Genomic DNA, 16,262 nt, shown 5'->3' with positions numbered 1-16,262 from the left:
GCACAACACGTGCTCTGAGGCAAGAGCATAGAGCATTAGTACTGGCGTGCATTTGACACAATTACACGACAAGGCAACAGACTTGATGATTAGTAGTGGTGTGGATACTACACAATCACAAAATGTAGTAGTACTGCAAGCTAGCACAAGTGTATGTTTACTGATAGAATGCCAAACATATGCATCTCCGTCAGGCATTTGTGCTAGTAAAGAGATAAAAAGGAAACTGAATTAGCTTAATATAACATTTAAACAATGAAAATAAGAGGGAAACTAAGGCGCAAGTAAAAAGAGAGAGGGAAAACTAAGACAACAGTCACCACCTCATTTATGCCGTTAATTATACCTGAGAAACTACTATATCCATCACACCTCCAGAATCTGCAGAGGACCCTCGTGTAGGAGCAGAGGGGATCAAGATCATCAAAGAAAATTACTCATGGGTGTGCTGATCTAACCTAAAATTGATAGTGAAAACTGAAAACCTGGGTATATGTGCATATTTCATGGCAATTACATAGCTTGTGCAGATGGATATACCTTATCAAAGATGTCCCTGATATTTCTTCTCTGATTTTCCAACATACTCCCTCCGTAAACTAATATAAGAGTGTTTAGAATACTAAAGTAGTGATCTAAACACTCTTATATTAGTTTACAGAGGGAGTACATGTTTATCAGTTCTGGACCTTGTACGCTAAGAAAGTTTAATGACCACTCATTTACTACGGCTTTCGCAAGTAATGTCAAAAAATTTACAAGAAAACATCCTAGTGAGCATTTATATGTTGCTATTGAATACAACTAACTTCTGGAAAATGGGAATGAAAACTCAATTCAGACAAAGTATAAAACTCAGTACACTTACCTTCCCAATGCCTGGAGGTTCATATAGCAGGACACCTGATCATTTTGACAATTTAGAGCAGTACACCTGATTCAGAACATTTTTCTTTTTTTAAGATCGGTTATCAAAATCCTCTACAATGGTCAATTTAGCTTTGTCATCCATTTTCTGCAATTACAACAAGAATAAAAGTTAAGCCTCCAAGATTTAGTTTGTTCGAACAATATTTCGGATTGTTTGAAGATGCAATCAACATGGAGTTGAATCAAACATGGAGCAAAAATTACAAAACTATAGATAGTGGAGTATCCATGTATTCATCTTGACAGAAATCATCTAATAATCTTGAAAAGCTAATTATAGGCTGCATAAGCTACTGGATTTTTTAATTTCAACCTAGTGGAGTGATCTGGTTGTTTCTCATAATGATTCTTCACCCAGTTGGCAAGAGAAAGTCAAGGCTTTAATTACTTTCTAGCATTAGTAAACACTTACAGCCATGTCGAATGTGAAATCACAAAAAAAAGACCTTTCTTCAATGTTTGACGAAGCTATGATGTGTCGAAGGAAGATGTTTGATGACGAAAAATCTAGATATTGTCACATGGCTGCTTTGTATGATGAAATACTTTTGCTGATCATTTCTATTGGTTAACCTACAAATGTTTTGTACATTCACACATAAGGTTGCACTTGCAAAAAAATTCTTTTGACCTGGGAGTCAAAAAGTCAGTAATAAATGACAAAATAGATTTATTTAGGTAGTTGTGAAATATATTTTTCAGCTCCAGTAGTAATAATGGAGATGCCATATTTCAAATAAATAATGGATATGATATTCTACAATAACAATGGAGATGTCATATTTCAAATAAATAGTGGATATGATATTCTACAACTGCCAAGTATCAGGAAAGAACCCAAGAGAATTCATGATTATCGTCACCAAAAAATCATTCTAGACTGAATACCTGTGCTACACGCCTCGTTTGACTATATAATTTTGTCGACAATAGAATACATCAAAGTATCAAATCAAAAATTGATAGCAAATTTTTTCCTGATCTTCTAGTTTTATTTCTCCATGAACTAATTCACCAATAATAACATGCAATATTTTCAATCACTGAAACCTATCTACCCAAACATGCATCTTTCAGACCAGACCAGGAAATTGTTCAGATTCTTGTGCAAATAAAGCTTGTTTTAGTAAAATTCCTATGCCCCAAAGAATCACGCATGGAAAAACCATCACAAGTAAACAAGGTAAGTGGGAAACTTACATTGAGCTTCCAACTTCGATCACTGGTAGCAGGGAACTACAGAGTAACTACAGAACCAGTGAGCGCACTGTCCAGTCAGCATGCGAACTGACTCTAACGCACAAGTAGAATCCAATGCCCGAGCGCCGGTCGCCGAAGATTTTGCCCCTACCAGCCGTTGCATCCCATTCGCCGACCGCCATATCCAGCCTCCATTGCGCATGACAGCCGCAACAACTTTTTTCTCCTCTAGGACCGAGCATGCCCACTACCCGTACAAGAAGCTATTCCCCAGCCTCCCTGCCACGGCCCGTCAAACTCAATGACGGCCGGAGAGGAGTAAGGCAAGATGGGAAGGTCTCGAGCAGAGGAAGGCGAGGGCTTAGCGGAGGCACAACACGGGGTCATGGGGATGCGACGCGATGGTCGGCGGCGGGTTGGCTTTGGTGTGGCAGCTCGGGTTCGCAGGGGCTGATGGGGAGGCCGTGTTGCTGCAGCGTCGTGCTCCATGGCGTCAAACATGAGATGAGATCTGGAGTTGTAGAAGGATCCGGCTACGCATGGCGCGAGGGGGTGGGGGTCTGTAGGAACGATGGTGCATCATCACAGAGAGCCATGGTGGCCGGGGAACCCCGGCGACGGCAGATGGCGGTTTGGGCGGCGGGGGGCGGCGATGCAGTTGGGGCGGTGAGTGTGGGCTGGGGAAGACGGGTTCGTTCGGATTATGATTATGTTTTTTAAGCGAGCAACCAGTTTTATTAGAAACTACATGGATTTTTCTGTAAAAGTGCCATCATGGTGTCCGCACCGGAAGAAGGGTTGGGTCGGGTAGCTCTTTCTCTTTTCGATCTTTTTTAGTCTTGTTTTTCAGATCTTTAGTACCATCTCATTTATATTACGATTTTACCAATACAAATCGTAAAAGCGTATTATGACATGAGAAGAAAGCGTATTGTGACGGTGAACCCGGAGACTCAATCCGTGCTTTATTATTAGGGAGAGATTAACCATGCCTTTATACACCTAGACGGAGGGATTAAATTAGGATGACTTGCAAGCGGGCAGAGGAGATGTAAGAAATGGTTCATCGTAAGTCTTTCACCAGTACTGTAGTAAAAATTCATACATGGAAGATTCTAGACTAAACCATAAACGGATACACTTTTATTCATGCATGATACTCCAATAGATCAAGACCCTGCATGGAAGTCTCCACATGCTTAGACAATGGATACATTGAGTGAAGACTAATGATCAACATTTAACTTGATAATGCGTATGTCCAGGTGAACCTCCTTGGAGTCCCAGTGCACCGCGTCGGCGGGTAAAGGATGCCATGGGTTTTCCAAGTCCACATTGGCAGGATAGTCCCAGCTCCCCAGAGTCCAAGTCCGTTCGATGAGGCCGGTGTCGCTGCCCACGTGACCCGGAGGGGTAGTAACACTGACCATGCACCCATACATCAGCCTCGTGTCAGTGTCAGCATCAGTGGCGTCACCCCTGACGCACATTACAGAGACAGGGCGGTGGTCTGCACGGGCCTCGCCGGTGCCCACGATCAAGAGGAAGACGCTGCCGTCCTCCTCCGAGACTAGCAGGCGGCGGTGATCCTCCAGCGACTCCGGCATGGTGAACGGGTAGCACGTCTCGTACTTGATGTTCTCCACCAAGGGCCAGCAGTGACCGCTGCACGCATCCTTGAGGTGATGCACCATGTCCGCCGGCGAACCACAAAACGGCATCGGGCACTCATAGCAGTGGACGAAGGGCTCCTTGGAGGCATCGACCAGGCCGTCCATGAAACGGGAGTGGTTGTAGGGGACGTTGCGCCAGTTGAATATATGAGCAAGTTACTACGAGATTTAATCCGAATAAGCACAAAATAAATCATGACGGCTATAACAGAGATGAAACTAATCATGTGGACTAGCATAGTAGTAGGATACAGAGTAGAAACATGAATTCTACCACGATTTCGAACAGGAAGGACAGAAACACATACGGTGCAACGGGAGCAGCACCGTTGGCGTTGAGGTTGTCGCCCATGTCCAAACACCACGTAGACACGGACCCTGCTTGGATACTCTAACTCAGTTAGAGGTTAGAGTTAGATTCTAACCTTGAACTAGCTCTGAACTAACTCTAACCAAAAAGATGTTTGGATGGCAGGGTTAGATGGAGCGCAGATACGGCAAGGAGCCTTCATGGGCGCGGTGCGAGAGGGAGGGAGGAAGAGGACGAGAAGCTTCAAGGAAGTGGGGTGGGATCTGCCACGGGAAGAGCGAGAGAAAAATGTGTTTTTTTAGTGGTGCCGAGAAGAACTAACTCAAATAAGCACCTCTTGGGTGGGTTAGTTTTTTGGGGTGGGTTAGATGGATCTAACCCAAGCTAACCCTCCTGTTTGGATATTTTTGGGTTAGTTGAGTCCAAGCTAACCCAAACTAACTCTAACCCATGGATCCAAACAGGGCCGCGGTCTTTGAGCACGGTTCGTAGTCGTTCCACGCTCGGGCATTGAAGTTTGTAACTATTTTAGATTAGAATATACTACTCCTCCGGTGCTAGTAGTAGAGCAGAGTCCTACTCTACTACTCTACTCAAGCAAGTTAGGGCATAGCACTATAGGGAGTACCAGTACTGTGATCACTCAAGTAAGTTGTCTGGCATCGACATGACCCTACACTGCTGGTATGTGTCTCGTAAGTCAAGCGGCGTGCTGTAGTCATCATCACCTGTCCACTTCCCACAACACATATTCGCTTCTCCATCTTTGTCCGCACATAATCTCGTCCAATCTTCCATCCCCGCTAAGGCACCTCCCCCCTCATCCGAAACCCAAGCACTAACAATGGCAGAACCGAGCAGCGTCCGCCGAAAGAGTGGCTGGAATTCGCTCCCCATGGAGGTAATCAAGCTCATTGTTTCGCCTGTGGACAATCTCAGTACCATGCAAGGATCATGATGGCAGCGTGGTTTCGTTCATCAGGCAAAACTGTGTGTACACAGCGTACCATGCGTCTCTGCATGCACCATACGCTGATATGTGCCGCCACGCTCTGCAGCCCAAAGTAGGAGAGAGGGTCGCAAGTATCAGACTTCGACCTGCTGGCTGGAGTTTCCCCCGTCAGGCACCCATCTGGTTCAAGCCGTTAGCCGATCTCCACATCTTAATAAATAGTAACGTCTAACTGAGCCAGTTAGTTAGATGCGTACACTTGGTGTAGTAGGATCTTTATTTAGTTTGATGCATACACTTGTTCTTTTTTGGTAGCCCTTTTGTAATGATGGCTGATGTTTGGTTTGGAAGAGAGAGCTGTGTCTTCACTCTTCTGGTCTGCTTACTGCTTCTTTTGCACGCCTAGCCTTGGTTGCTGCTGCTGCTATTTTCAATGTACAATCAGTAGTATATTTCATCTGTTGGTTGAATAAATGTGTTGTTAGAACGACAAACACAATGTTTTGGAAGTCGTTGCACGGTTCGATCCTTTAGTTCCCCGTACCGTACGTAGCGCATACTATTTTCGTACGGAACACATTTTCCACTTGTTGATAACATGCAGCCCACTAATGAAGGCCCAATAGAGAAGCCCATAATTAACTGGAAGGGAGGCTCTCACATGAATCCGGCCCAGGTACATGCTCATGGTCCCCCTAAACATAAATAAGTAAATAAATAAATAAATAAAGCTAAATTCTCATGCACCAGTTCTTTGGGAAAATAGGTAGCCCGGTATTTCTTTTTGAAGAATACCCAAGCTAGGCCTATTTGTTTTCTCTGAATTACCGGGCTGCAAATCTTTCAAGGCGAGGAGGGATGCATTCCGGCCTGGCTTAAGAGTATGGTCAATGTCTGTTAAAAGTAATATCAAAAGGGGTTAAAAATTCCAAAAAAATTATAGCAAATGGGATATAAGTTTCTTTTTTTGTTTTTGTTCTTCACTGATATCTTATACGTACTAGTAGAATGCCCGTGCGTTGCTACGGGCACAAGAGAAATATAGATGAGTCCAAGAGCATAAGTTGTGGCCATCTTTTATCTTCTCCATGAAGATGTTGTCCCTCAACTTTTCTACATATACAGGTAATATATACTTTTAGATATATACCAAGATTGTGGGAAGACATAAGGTAACATTTCATATCTCGTTCCTTTCCATTTCCTCCATATTCACCATCGCAACAAGACGTGACATCATGTGCATTCTCCCGCAAAAAAATTAAAAAAAATGTTAATTCTCCCTAGCTGCCTCCTATTTTCTGACAAACCTTGGACCTCACCTCTGACCTTGCTATCACATAGTCATCTCTCTTCTCTTTCATTGTTCATATCCTTTCCATCAACGGATGATAGTACATTACATTAAGTTGAAATATATTGCCCATCTCTCTTCATTAGTTCAAACTTTTGAATAAGTTGGCTGAAGCATGAATCAATATGGTATCCAAGCCAAGAGGTCTTTTGAGTTCAAGACCCCACCAACGCAGTATTAAAATAGAAGATCCTACGTTCTACATCGATCACACATCTAAGCACTAAATAAGCCTAAACGTGATAGTGCATTACATTTAGTTGAAATATATTGTCCATCTCGCTTCATCAGTTCGGATTTTTTGATGAGTTGGCTGGAGCATGAATTCAATAAACACCTCACGTTAATATTCTCTCATTGTCACATACATTTGAAAACAGTGACGATTGTCATGTGGGCGATGTTTTTGTCGATAATCTCAAGACCAACTGGCTAAGTATCTTGGAGGTGCTCATATGGGTAGAGTGTGCATGCATGCGTTCATAAGGATGAGTGTGTGTACCTATTTGTAAACATCGGCGTTTGTACTGTGTGTGTTTTAACTTCAGAATACACAAGAATTATATCACAAGCACAAGTGTCAAGATATAACAACATGATGGTTTTCAAATTAAGGAGTTCTGTGAATATACATTTCTTGCCAAAGGAAACAGGAATATACATAGCAACTGGTGAATAAAGTCATATGGAGGATATAGTGCACCCCCTCCTCCCATGTAAAATTCAACATGTTAATTGCTTTGCATCCATTTTATAAACCAAGCCTTGCTTTAGTTGATGCCACCTAACAAGAGAATAGGCAAACATATGTACATGATTACACAATACATTAATTTCAATGGTATTTTTTAATATGTTCGATGCTAGGCTAGCATATTATTAGATCAACAAACAAAACTTCAACATTCATTCAGAAACTCGGGTAGGTGACATCTAAATATTTTACCAACTTCAACAAGATGGAAAACAAATAGCAAGAAATATATGCACAATACAAAAGTGTCTCTTACCATGACAACACCCAATATAAATTAAAAATACGAAAAAGTTGTTACAGTAGTACTATTACTTACAACAAGAATTGTATGTTTCCTAACCAAACTGCAACTTTCTGGAATAAATGTTTCTTGACATTCAATGTTCATTTTAGAATCCACGTAAAGTGTTGTGGAATAATTGTTTCTTGAAAGTCAACTTTCTGTATAGCGTAATTTCTTATGCATGAGAGATAAATAATGCACAAAATATAGAACCATAAGATAGCTGGAAGCCTGCTATTGTAAATTGGTGAAACTATGAGCCAGCAACAGAATAACATGGAAAGCAAGTATGAGAAATATGAAACTGCTATTCCTCTGTACAAAGCCAATACGAATTCCAGCCCATGCTATTAGTGAATCCTGTTGACCATGAAGAAGCTAAATGGAAAAATACTACTTTTTATATAATAGAAAATAGACCGCAAGAAGACACGAAATAACAAAGAAAAGCAAAAAAAGTTTAGAAGGTTGAACCTAATGCTAGCACCATGGTAATAAACCCATGTCTACAAAGGAACATTAGCATTCAAATGTGAGAGCTCAGTAGCTTGTCATGTCTATATTTTGTTGCACTTGTATCTGATTTGAAATTTAAAGAATTATGATGAGAAACTCACGTAGAACTGCAGTATAATCTTTTGAATAAACATTGTCAATTGTCTAAGAGTGCTAACATTTAAACTCATTCAAAATGTTCGCAAATGGAATGAGAAATGTAATACCCGAGATAATACATTATAAGGCTACAACAAGTCCCCTCCAATTTTTAGGAAGCTCTCCACTATATGTGTAGCAATGAACCAGCCTCAAAACCCATTATAGACTGCCAGATAGATATTTGTTTCTTCAATTTCCAACAAACATATAAAATATTGATTGAGAAGCACTCCTGCTTACTACACAGTGATTCATAACATCAAAGTGCAGGAACAAACTTGATTTTGTTGAACAGATAAAATTCACCTTGTTCTTCTTCACCAAAGTCTTCCCCAAGATTTTTCATCTAGTCTTCTTTCCCATATATATTTTTTCTTCAGAAAGGAGGCCTACCTAGGCTTCTTTCCCATATCTGCACAATTCATGCTTAGAGCTGGTCCTTGTGAAGCACTAACCTACCTTGGCTCAACGCCAATGTGCATCAGCCTATCAAAAGCATAGGTGTAAGAATCATCCATGTACTCTGCACAAACAAGGGAAAAATCGTATGAGCTTTGATGCTTCACTATATTATAGTTTAGCAGAAGAGATAAACGGGCAGAAGTCTGGATGTATAGTAGTGGGGAAGCTGAGGTTACCTGGATTACCGATCAAAGGTGCCTTCCATTTGCCCTTGTGGTTTAGGTTCCTAAATTTTTGAATGCACAAAAACTTATGCCAGAAGTTGGACGCCTGAGGTATCCTATGCCATTTGGGGCGATGGAATTTCGAGTAACTGCTTGTTGAATTGATGATATTGCTGGGCATTGAATTAACTGAATCAGAGTGACTTCTAAAGATAGGGCACGATAGAATCACAAAGCATAGAAAAAGTAGATAAGTTTGTGTGAGATACTCATAGTCAATAATTTAGAAGCTTCTACATTACTAAAAAATGCACTACATAGATATTATAGTTGTATCCACTATTCTCTTAACGGGCATAAATTGTAGCAAACTAAGCCAACATAATCCGCCTGTAATACTTAACCAGTGTCCAACATCCTTGAGTAACAAAACCAAGTATTAATGTTGATCACTTACAAAAGAAATGGGCTACAATCACAAGATAAATGACATGGAAAAGGTCAACCGAACCTTTAAAAGTGGGAACTGTAGCGTCAGTCCAATTCCGCTGCCATGGCACCATTTTTTGCTGCACCTAGTGCCACCCAAAGTTTGTCCTAATATTCTATTGCTAGTATATAAGTTCTAAAGTATTTTACTAACAAAAAAAGGTGGGAAAATGTGAATCTGCAAATTACGAGGACAAAATAAAATCAAAAGTCCAAACGGATGTGTTAAGATCAGTTTATACGTGCAGCCAAATGTTACAAAGCTAGCTTACATGAGTTCAATCCACCAGAATCGAGAAGATGCACAAAATGTCGGGAAACGAATTACAAACACTACCATTTTAAAGAACAAAAGGTAAACGTAGTCCAGCCTTTCAGTGAATACTGAAGCGGAAAATAGAAATATTTATGAATCTCCAGAACAAACAAAATAACACAGAGTGGAAGCTTAGAAAGATATAGTAATGCCTCGCCAGCGTCACCTTCAAAGTTGCATATGTTACACCCAGACACACATAATGACACAAAAGAATTATGCTGGAATTTAATGTTCGGGCTAGAAGTAATTTGTTTCCATTTTATTGTACCCAGATTCTGTTGGTTACTTTTCCTACTGAATTTATCCTGCATATAAATAAGGGTTACTGAATTGTTGGAACTTAATCATTGTCGGTACCAAATTTTTGAACCATACTCCTAAAACAAGTAGTACCGATTGTTCCGCATAATGCATATAAGGTGTGTCAGTTTCTATCCGTGGCTCCCTGCTCCAAGTACCCCGCCGGTGAATCTTATGGCCTAAAGGCGACCGTGTGAAGCGATGGCGTCTGGTTATAGGCGTCTGCTCATGTTTCTATCCATATAAATGTCAAAATGTCAAACCAGATGTGTGTGCTAGAAGATTGTTCCTAATTCAATATAAATGGATAATTTTTTACTGTTGCCCTTTATTTCTTGAAGACCAGTCAGTCTAGTTTTCCCTAGGTTCTGAAATCGCTGCATGGGCCCTCAACTTCTTCAGGTTCCGCTCTTGTGCAGATACAGTTAGCCTTTGCACTACAAATTTATTAGCAAAACATATGTTTCCTACATAGAACATAAAGCTAGCCAATCTCACCGAGAAATCATAGTGCCCTGCCTGAAGTTCCTGAAGCTCCTATATGCCAAAGATGTAACTCCGTTGTTGTTTGAGCTTCCACTGGGCAATGTGTAGACAACTCTAAGCTTCATTTCCTCAATCATCATATCAGCATCCTTGTTGAACTGAATAATACATATATATATATGGAATATAGTTGGTGGAATGCTAATCATCCAGAGCCTGATGACATTGACAACACAACACTAAATCATAGAAACCGGTGAAATTCCATAAATATCTTGAAGAAAGATCGATTCATAAACTTAGGTGGATGGAATAGAACACATATGTGTGTGCTCGTTTCATACTGCTGGGTGGACGGGATAAAATCGCCATGGACACTCTCTCATTGGACAGCATCTCTACTGAATAGGGAATAATTATCTCTATCAATAAGCAAAAGCAAACAACTGAAACAAGATAATTATATCACTTCAGTCCTTACATTGAGACGCCAATTTGATCACAGAAGACCATCTGTAAAAATGCAGAACAACATGGGCCTTGGCCTCAATTCGGTGACCCAACTTCAATTTTGAAAGCCTGCAAGCAAGCGAGAGATAGGAGTGAGCACAATAATCTGAAATCAAATGAGAGAGTGTTAGCATTGTCGTCGTGCTCCCCTACTCAGGCCATCTCGGTGCAGCCACATCCCGTTCAGAAAATGTTTGATAAATGAATTGAATTTATTATATATGCTTTCATGTAATCACCAATTTTTTTAGTTATAAAATAATAGATTGACTTGGGATTTCCAAACATGTTGGTGTCAAATGTATATTTACTCACTTAACATTGAACTATACAATATTGTGTATAGGATATACTGTACTCAGGCATGTAAATACGATAACTTTGTCATGCATCATTCATACGAAGCTCATTCTCACTTTTCTCATTCATACGAAGCTCATTTGTTCTCCTTCTTTATTTGTATCAGAATTTCTGAATTTAATGATGTTGTCAGTTCTGACCAATTTGTTCAATGCACATACACATTTAATCAACCAGCACCATTAGCCATTTTGTGAAAAAACTAATTAAATAGAACCATGCACTACCCGAAACTACATGATGCCAATGTACTTACCTTTGTTGCTTGCAAGAATGCATACTAAAACATGGGGCAAAATCGTAGCTCTAATCATGGCAGTCCTTGTTAGTTGTCGTTAATCTACATCTCATAGAAATATTATTTGCTGAAGACAATCTCAACATACAAATCTGAAGAGTTTTATTAAAACTCAACTAGATGCCTTTCCCAAAATAGTACTCAATTCATCCCAAAATAAGTATTGCTGGTTAAGTTCAACTTTAGTATTTTGAGATGGATGGAGTAGTATTTTATACAAAGAGAATTATATAGGTTCCACACTTACAAAGATTGGTAGGCATAAATATGAGTACTATCCATGGAAGTCATATTCAGTACTTCGATGGAGAATATCAGTGTCATCTTTAGAAGAATTTAGCACCATGTCTAATTTAATTACACGGACACCTATTTGCAGAGCCATGATGATGGGAACGTCACTCCAGTCACTGATTAGCTGATTGCTAGTAAAATATGAGTACTGCAGTGTAACGAAATAGTGGGACAATGGTGCATTCATGTCATGGCAGACCTGGTAACATGAGATTTACATCAAAATTAAGAGCAAAGCTTGTAACAGTAGATTGTTCCTAGGAAAATAAATAAACAAATAGAGCAAATAACCAAATTCAAACCAGGTACCATTTCAGTAAAATCTGCAAAATGATCCTACAAAGCATTGCAGCAAATTTGTTGAGCTACCTCAAGGAATCTAAAAATGCCAAGACTGGAAGATCGACACTTACTATATCAGGCGCTTCCTTATCATCTCATCCATGATAATCTGAACAACTGAGCTTCAGAAGTTCATAAGTATCTGCTAGATCGCTCAATCCTGTATTCCTGTTGTAGGGCAAAATCAACAGTTAATTACATTAAGGTTTCAGATACAATAGATAGATACGTAAGATGCATCATTATGGTGTACATAGATGAAGCATTATAAGATGATGACACTGTTTGTACCAGATAGTTCCCATCGCTTTCACAGTTTCCCATATCTACCCATGTTTCTATGCATTTTGGATCATGATCTGTAGAAAATGAAGTCTTGAATATCAGTTTTTTTTGCCACCACACGGTACTTCCTAAAATTAGGTGGTTGCTTACTGTCAACAAAACAAGATTTTATGTTAGAAATAATAAGGGCATGTACTGTTTAATACAGATTCTGCGCAGTCAGACTTCTAATCCTATTGGTGACTATAGACAAAGATAAGATACGAGGTAAACAACTAAACACACACCCTTGGGAACATACACGGAAGAGATTCAGGATTGTGTTTCCAGTAACGGTATACCTCTGGCCATCGTGTTTCTAGTACCGGTGTGTGCCTCTGGCCATCGACACGAAGAGGTGCAGGAAGCGGAGGGCCTCGACATCAAGCCCCAGCCCGTCAACATCGCGACGCTCGGCGAGCAGGCACATATGCGTTCACACGTCCTCGCCTCCCTGCCATGGTCGAGCGTCGCCAAACGGCCCCACACAAGCTTTGACTCCATGAGTTACATGCTCCTCTTCCTGTGACGAGCGCCGCCTGCTTGTCCCCTAGATCCAGCCTCGACGTGACAACGTCAAGCGTCACCGCCTCCGATTCCTACGAGCACGAAGCCGGGGGCTCCAGGAAGAGGCCGGATGAGGATAGGTGTAGCGGAAGAAAACCTGAGCAAGCTCTGGGAGGGAGGAGGGGAGAAGGGACCACGATCTCGCTCGGGCAAGGAAAGCGATAATTAGGGAAGGATATATTCTGTAGTTATTGCGAGGATCGTGCGAGAGGATTTCTTGGGCTACGTAAAAGTGTGTGGGAGGGAGCGAAGGTGGAGCTAAGTATGGAAAGAGATCGGTGGCTTCGACGGTTGTATTTTTTCCGAGCGGAGCTAAGTATGGAAGGAGATCGGTGGGAGAAATAAATTGGAGAGGGAGGTGATTTGTTTGGAAGGTGATCTCCCGTATATGGTATTATTTTTGAATTCTTAATTACCAAATATTTACATGATTGAATTAAATCGACACCTGCCAAAGCAAGCATGAATAAATGGAAGGAGTATCAGACACGATTCAGTTTTAAGTGTGAAGAAGAAGAAATTAACGTGGGAGTGGTGGTGGGAGGTGAGACGAAAAAAAACCGGACGAAAAAAACCAGAAGAAAGTGGGAGGACTATTCAACCAACTCGTCCATTAGGAGTAGAGACCGGAAGATCGACACTTACTATATCAGGCGCTTCCTTATCATCTCATCCATGATAATCTGAATAACTGAGCTTCAGAAGTTCATAAGTATCTGCTAGATCGCTCAATCCTGTATTCCTGTTGTAGGGAAAAATCAATAGTTAATTGCATTAAGGTTTCAGATACAATAGATAGATACGTAAGATGCATCATTATGGTGTACATAGATGAAGCATTATAAGATGATGACACTGTTTGTACCAGATAGTTCCCATCGCTTTCACAGTTTCCCATCTCTACCCATGTTTCTATGCATTTTGGATCATGATCTGTAGAAAATGAAGTCTTGAATATCAGTTTTTTTTGCCACCACACGGTACTTCCTAAAATTAGGTGGTTGCTTACTGTCAACAAAACAAGATTTTATGTTAGAAATAATAAGGGCATGTACTGTTTAATACAGATTCTGCGCAGTCAAACTTCTAATCTATTGGTGACTATAGACAAAGATAAGATACGAGGTAAACAACTAAACACACACCCTTGGGAACATACACAGAAGAGATTCAGGATTGTGTTTCCAGTAACGGTATACCTCTGGCCATCGTGTTTCTAGTACCGGTGTGTGCCTCTAGCCATCGACACGAAGAGGTGTAGGAAGCGGAGGGCCTCGACATCAAGCCCCAGCCCGTCAACGTCGCGACGCTCGGCGAGCAGGCACATATGCGTTCACGTGTCCTCGCCTCCCTGCCGCGGTCGAGCGTCGCCAAACGGCCCCACACAAGCTTTGACTCCATGAGTTACATGCTCCTCTTCCCGTGACGAGCGCCGCCTGCCTGTCCCCTAGATCTAGCCTCGACGTGACAACGTCGAGCGTCACCGCCTCCGATTCCTACGAGCACGAAGCCGAGGGCTCCAGGAAGAGGCCGGAAGAGGATAGGTGTAGCGGAAGAAAACCTGAGCGAGCTGTGGGAGGGAGGAGGGGAGAAGGGACCACGATCTCACTCGGGCAAGGAAAGCGATAATTGGGGGAGGATATATTCTGTAGTTTTTGCGAGGATCGTGCGAGAGGATTTCTTGGGCTACGTAAAAGTGTGTGGGAGGGAGCGAAGGTGGAGCTAAGTATGGAAAGAGATCGGTGGCTTCGACGGTTGTATTTTTTTCCGAGCGGAGCTAAGTATGGAAGGAGATCGGTGGGAGAAATAAATTGGAGAGGGAGATGATTTGTTTGGAAGGTGATCTCCCGTATATGGTATTATTTTTGAATTCTTAATTACCAAATATTTAGATGATTGAATTAAATCGACACCTGCCAAAGCAAGCACGAATAAATGGAAGGAGTATCAGACACGATTCGGTTTTAAGTGTGAAGAATAAAAAATTAACGTGGGAGTGGTAGTGGGAGGTGAGACGAAAATAAACCGGATGAAAAAAACCCAGACGAAAGTGGGAGGACTATTCAACCAACTCGTCCATTAGGAGTAGAGATTTCATTGGATTTAACATGTCATAGTACTAATTTATTTTTAAATTTGTTTTAGTATGGCTATTAATTTTTGGATTAAGAATATTTTGTTCCCTTGCAAAAATTTGCGAATTTTCAAAATTTCCCGCATATTTAGTTAATTTTTTGACCCTGGTACTGACCAGAAAATGGCCAGTAATTCTAAAAATGGAAAACGGGCTGCAATAAATTCCATATGAATTAGAAAATGAGTAAAAATTATAAAAATAATAGCAAATGGGCTGTACATGCCACAGATTACAAGGCTGACTTGTTTACGCAAGGCTTTGTCAGTGAACACACGATTCTAGCAGCAGTGACTGTTGGATGTCCATCCAACGGCCGACGTGCTTCTTCAATCTCTGATCTTCTTGCTCGAGCCGCCTAAACTAGCGCCGGCGGGACTGCCTGCTCCCTCCTCTTGTGGCCCGCTGTGATGCCGCGCAGGCTTCCCCGGCCCACCCTACTCCCTCCGCTGGCCTGGCCGCACGCAATCAACTCCTCCTTATTACGCGAAAAAAATATTCCTCCCACTGACATCTGGGGTGCACCGGTTGGGAGGCTGACCTGTGGGCCTACTAAGTTGATGCGTACGTAGGGCTTGTCAACTTAGTCAACAAACGATTCTAGCAGCAGTAACCGTTGGATTTGAATCGAACAGTCCTGCTGCTTCCTCAATCGCTGCTCTTCTTGCACCACCCGCCCAAACCAGCGCCGGGGAGACTGCCTGCTCCTGCCTCCAGTGGTCGGTTGTGCTGCCGTTGAGGCCTCATTTCCCCCTACTACTCCCACCGCTAGCCAGGCCGTACAGCGACGACAGCCTCACACCGCAGCCGAACCAGTGAACCCTCGTACTCCTCTCTGCGTGGGCATCCACTGCCACGTCTTCCCTAGCTCCGCGTCGTCCCCTTCCTAGGCCTCGCCGTCGTCCACTGCCTTGGTGCTCTCGGCGCGGCGTGGTCAACTTTGTCAACAACATTCCATCGGAAGAGTACCATACATGGAGAGGCTGACAGCTGGGTCCACGGCCACAGCCCAGTTTTTTTGTGATTTGCCAAATAAGTCGCTTTGTTAGGCCTGTTGGGCTATAAATCTTTCAAGACGAGGAGAGCTTTCATCCGTC

This window comes from Triticum urartu, chromosome 2A (genome assembly GCF_056163025.1).
Source record: "Triticum urartu cultivar PI428250 chromosome 2A, HENAU_Tu73, whole genome shotgun sequence".
NCBI lineage: Eukaryota > Viridiplantae > Streptophyta > Magnoliopsida > Poales > Poaceae > Triticum > Triticum urartu.
This window is presented reverse-complemented; position numbering follows the sequence as displayed.